The 5,660-nt window shown below is 37.8% G+C and overlaps 1 non-coding gene across 1 annotated transcript; it reads left to right on the top strand.

Moving 5' to 3' along the window:
• Window positions 1-4,483: 4,483 nt before the first annotated feature.
• On the top strand, window positions 4,484-4,590 carry LOC119523935. Its single transcript, XR_005214736.1, has one exon. It is a non-coding gene; the product is annotated as a U6 spliceosomal RNA (small nuclear RNA).
• Window positions 4,591-5,660: the final 1,070 nt, after the last annotated feature.

Here is a 5,660-nt window from a genome sequence, read left to right as displayed (position 1 = left end):
ATTGTAATATACTTCCATGAAATGTAACAAATGCAATATACAAACGCTAAACATCATTAAGAGGGGGATATAAGAGAAAGTATGGGATTATTGGTGTTGTTTTTCCTTTTTATTTTTTATTTTTTTTATTCTTTTTTTCCCTCTTCTTTCTTTGTGGAAGAAATGGAAATATCCTCATATAGACTGTGGTGGTGAATGCATAACCATATTATACCAAGAACCATTGATTGCTTACTTGGGATGGATTGTATGGTGTGTGAATAAAACTGTTTAAAAAATAAACAGAAAGGTACAAGCGATGGAGAAAATGTGTAGAGAGCGATGTAACTACTCACTGTTGGTAGGCACGTAGAATGATTCAGCCCATCTGGAGGGCAGTGTGGTGGTTCCACAGGAGGCCAAGTATAGGGTTGCTATATGATCCTCCAACCCTGTTATTAGGTATATACTTGGAAGAACTGAAAACAGGGACATGAATGGACATTTGCACACCGGTATTTATGGCGGCAGTATTCATGATTTTTAATGGATGGACTAATGAACGGAAGGGCAAAATGTGGTGTACGCATACAATGGAATATTGAGTGGCTGCAAGAGGGAATGATGTTGTGATGCATGCAACTAGATGAATGAAACTTGAGGACATTATGTTGGGTGAAATAAGCTAGAAATGAAAAGACTAATATTATAACATCCCATTTGATGGACTAAATATAATGTGAAAACTCTGAGAATTGAATTCAAGAGCATAGGTTATCAGGGGAAGGATATATGTAAAGTTTCCTAGATTATAAACTCTTACAGCAGTCAAATCTATTCCTGAGTTGTTACAGTTATTTCTAAATTCTGAGATGCTGGGCTCTTTGTGTATAACTTGGTTGTTCCCTGGAACTTTGGGTATCTGTGTGACACCTGAGACTCAGAGATAGAGTTCTGCAACTATGAAAGTCAGTATTACCCCATACAGCAACTAGTAAAAAGAAGTGAAAAAGAGATCAGACTGCAATTAGAAATATGAATGAAGCTGACTGATTAGGACCAAAGCACATCAGACTAAAGGATAAAAGAAGATATTGACAGTGTTTTAAAACTTCATCTTCTGTATGAGACCAAAGGAAGAGATGTTTACTTGGTGCAAAATTCATATTTTGTGTTGCACACTATCTAATTTGACTTGTGTGGTCAGTTTATTTGAACACCATAATTATGTGGAACCTTGAATAGAGAGTGAGATCTTGCTGGCTTGTAAAGGTTAGTGTAATGCTCTGATACATCCCAGAGTAATTTGGGCAGAGAATAAATAAAGTATGTTTACAGCCCCCTTGAGGGACTGGGGAAAAATGCAGAAATATTATACTTCCCCACCTGGGGAATTAATGATATTCTCACAAGTATTGGGGGCTTGATTTGAGGCTTGCCCTTATGAAGTTTGTTACTGCAAAGGAGAGGCTAAGCCTACTTAAAATTGTGCCTAAGAGTCACTCCCAGAGAACCTCTTTTGTTGCTCAGATGTGGCCTCTCTCTCTAAGCCAACTCTGTAGGTAAACTCAATGCCCTCCCTCTATGTGGGACATGACTCCCAGGGGTGTAAGTCTCTCTGGCAACATGGGACATGATTCCCAGGGAAAAGCCTGGCCTTGGCATTGATAATGTGAAATATGGATGGATTATTGTGGACATAAAATGCTATGTAAACTTAGGAACCCCCTACTTTATAATTCAAGCCCTCAATCTTGAGGCTTGCTCAGGTGAAACTTATAGTTGTGAAGGGGAAGCTAAGCTCACCTATAATTATGCATAGGAAAAATAAATAAATAAATAAAAGAGTTTGCGAAGGAGCCAAAATCTTCATCTGTTCATGTCTTCACAGCCAAGGAAAACTGCAGGATCATTAGAAGCTAATGGTTTCATGGCAATATCTATCATAAAGGCTGATTTAATCTTTCAGAAATCACTTTGGGGGCTAGCTGAGTCCATTACTAAGAAGTATTACAAAGTTTTTTTGTCTTTGTTTTTGTTAAAGTTATACAGTTCACTAACAAACCAGAAACAACTGGGAAAGATAATATCGTGGCATAGCCTGACAGCTCAGTGGTTTCCATCTGGCCTATGTAATTTCTGAAATAGTTTGCTTCAAAAGCATTATTTGCTCTTACAGGAAGAATTGTCAAAGATTCATATATGGAAAATTCAATTGAGTAGGCCTTTTTGTGTATCCTGAAAAATTGCTTATCTTTAAATGCAGTTAAATAGCTTACTGTCATCAAAGACATAAAGACAGCATTCAAAGAGAAAATAAATAAATAAATAAATAAATAAATAAATAAATAGGGGAGGGGTATGGGATGTTTTGGTGTTCTTTTTTATTTTTATTTTTATTTTTTTTGAGTAATGAAAATGTTCAAAAACTGATTGTGGTGATGAATGCACAACTATATGATGATACTGTGTACCACTGATTGTACACTTTGGATGATTATCTGGTACATGAATATATAGCAATAAAATTGCATTTAAAATAAGCTTATCAGTCCAGTGTAATGTTCAGCCAGGTTTTATAACCACTGTTCTAGGGTCTTGCTTCCCAAAGTGCATTCCTCAGACCAGCAGCATCATCAGATCACCTGGGAGCTCATTAGAAATGCAGAATCTCAGTCCCCACCCCAGACCTGCTGAATCACTATCTTCATTTTAATAAGACACCCAATTGATTCAAATGTACATTAAAATTTTAGAGACACTGGCATAGGGGTTAGTGGAGTCATGAATTGGAAGGAGCCTGGTTCCCTGAATCACTACATGGAGGAAAGCCACCTGCCAACCAGAAACATTCACTTTACACTTTAATGTGGGCAAGGAATAAACTCCTCTTTGTGTTTGAGGCATTACAATATTGAATCTATTCATTATGGAAGACTAGCCTATCTACAGGAGACTGATTTTGTATTCCTGCAGGGTCTGAGGGCACAGATCAAAGTGGTTTCAGTGGAAAATAATTTGAAGTCTAATATTTTATGCTTCGTGTTTAAAATTCACTCTATTTTTCTTTCTATTTCATTGTGTATTTGTGTATATTTTGATGTAATAATAATGTTTTCAGTTATGCATTAGTTAAATGACTTCACTGCTTTCCCCTTAATCTGGGAGAAAACCTGAAGCTCCAAGAAGATGCGCCACGTCTATCTTTTACTTTCAGTTCCTCCAAGGGTTAAGTGTTCCCTGTTAAAGAAGCATAAAGTTGTATATAAAGTGAATGGCACAAAGCAGAAACTAATAAATATTTTCTTTTCTGTACTGGATAGGATGGTCAGATTTGAAGGACAGCTGTCAGAAAATAATACTTTAAGCTAGAAGTATGACTCTAAATATACAATTTCAGAGATTTTCGCAGGCCTGGTAAGAAGAATAAACCTTGCAAAGGCAAACCTTCTCTGGGTGTCTCAAATCATACCACAAAGTGGGTTGACTGGTCTGTACAAATAAAGGACTACAAATGGTTCTGTATATCCCAACCACTTCCACCACCAACCCACCCTCTCCTACCATACCCTGCACCCCACCCCCACTTCCTTTACTCTTTCTGCTTCCTCTGTTCCTTTCTCTACTGCTCAGCTTTCGAGGCCCCATTAGAGCCCCACCATTGACTCTGCTCTTATAATGGCTCAGGGATTTTGAGATGAAGTAAAACGTCACTAATTTGTTCTAATTGGAGGTAAAGGTCATTCTGCCTTAAATGAAAAGTATGAGTGATAGGATATTTTGGGGAGAAAATGCATTCTCATCACTTTCAAGTATATAAAGTAATCCCAATGACTGAGACAAGAGGATAAAAGGCAAAGCTGTATGTCTCAGAGATCTGTAAGTGGTTTGACAAGTAGGCACAGTTCATTTATCATTAGGACATTCAATTTGGGGATTCTAATGTGCTGTTGAGGTCTTCTCACTGCAGTAGGCTAATATTTCTCTTGTTTACACAATTAGTTTGCATAAAAACCTTTTTTATCATAGATGCAGGTACGATCTCATTAGAAGCCTCTAGCATTTCAGACCCACTTTCCTATGGCACATGGCTTATAGGAAGAGTGATTTGTTCCAGCCCATTCTCCAAAAGAAGTAAATAGGGGAGGGGTATGGGATGTTTTATCATTTATCTGGTTCCCTTCTATGCAAGAGTTACTATCAATGAAAAAACACCTGGTTCTGTTCACATTATTTGGGGTAGGAAGACAGGGTGTAGGGGAGAGAAATAAATGGACACAAGCAGAGCCAAACCTCAGCTGAGCAGCCGGCAGCCAAATGTCTTTCATTCGGAATCAACTAACTTAGAATTGGTGAAAATGCAGGAACTAGCTTACTTTATTTTTACACTCTAAGAAGCCAATTTGCTACGCTAATTGCAATGGTAAACAAAAGTTTCCTGAAAAGGTTTACAAAAGTTCTTGAAACTCCAACTTTCCATGCACTGTCCATACTTTAAAAGCATGTACTCACTTCAGCAGCACATATACTAAAATTGGAGCAATACAGAGAAGATTAGCATGGCCCCTGTGCAGGGATGACATGCAAATTTGTGAAGTGTTCCACATTTTGGGGGAATCTTATATTTTATGCATGATTGTTCTGTAAATCCACAACTTCTCTAATTTTAAAAAAAGCACCCCCTTCATTTAGGTGTAATTGTTTAGCTAATTGGCTTCCCTCCCTGCCAATTTCTGGAAGCTGTCCCTAGAGGAAGCCATACTAGGAAGAACTTCTTTAGCCTATTTCATCTTATTGTGTATGAAAGTAAACAACCATAATTATTTTCTCTTCAAATAGCCTATAATTAAGGCTTCCTGTCAATTCAAACTATACTCCTCTCATCCCACCTTTCTCATAGCTCAGCAATATATTCCTCTAACTTTCTTGAAAACTAAGAAAAAACAAGAAGAAACAGGGGCTGAGATTTACCAAGGTCTCTCTGAACAATTAGGAGGCTATAATGCCTGAATACCCACACATTCTGGCTCCCCACCCATAACAGAGTGGAGCTATGTGGGTGTTGGGTAAAAAGGAACATTCCACCATACTTCAGTCTGCAGTCTTAGAGGGCTTCTCTGTCACTCAGAGTAGAGATATGCCTCATAATGTGAAATTTGTGGGAATTTTCTTCTGTTACCAGGGGAGTCAATTCATGTGAAACTGCTACTTATCCTTAAAAAAGGAAAAAAAAAACATAAGTTAAAGATTACTTCTTATAACTATAGGATTCTTCAGCTTTAACCCAAAGGATTCATTGAAGTGTTACTTGAAATTGTTCAGCAGGCCAAATCTAGGGAGGTAAGGGAGCAGCTTTTGTTTACAAACCATTAAAAATACATTTAAAAGGATTAACTTTGTTTGAAAGCCACAGAAATGCTGAACAGGGTCATGGAGTGACTTCAAACTATTCTGAATTTTTGTACTTTGGAGCTCACACAAACACCATGCTTGAAAAGGAACAACAGGAATTCTTCACTAGCAGAGTCTACTGATTGGGGGGAGGCTACTGGCTTGAAGAAGAGAGGCTAATACCTGACAACTTTGAAGGGAAAGTCAGAAGGGAAGATATTCAGTACACATTTCAAAGAGAAGTGTCCTAGGGCTGCTGGAGGTGAGAATATGATAACATCTACCTTGGA

The sequence above is a fragment of the Choloepus didactylus genome, chromosome X (assembly GCF_015220235.1).
Source record: "Choloepus didactylus isolate mChoDid1 chromosome X, mChoDid1.pri, whole genome shotgun sequence".
Lineage (NCBI taxonomy): Eukaryota > Metazoa > Chordata > Mammalia > Pilosa > Megalonychidae > Choloepus > Choloepus didactylus.
This window is presented reverse-complemented; position numbering and strand designations above follow the sequence as displayed.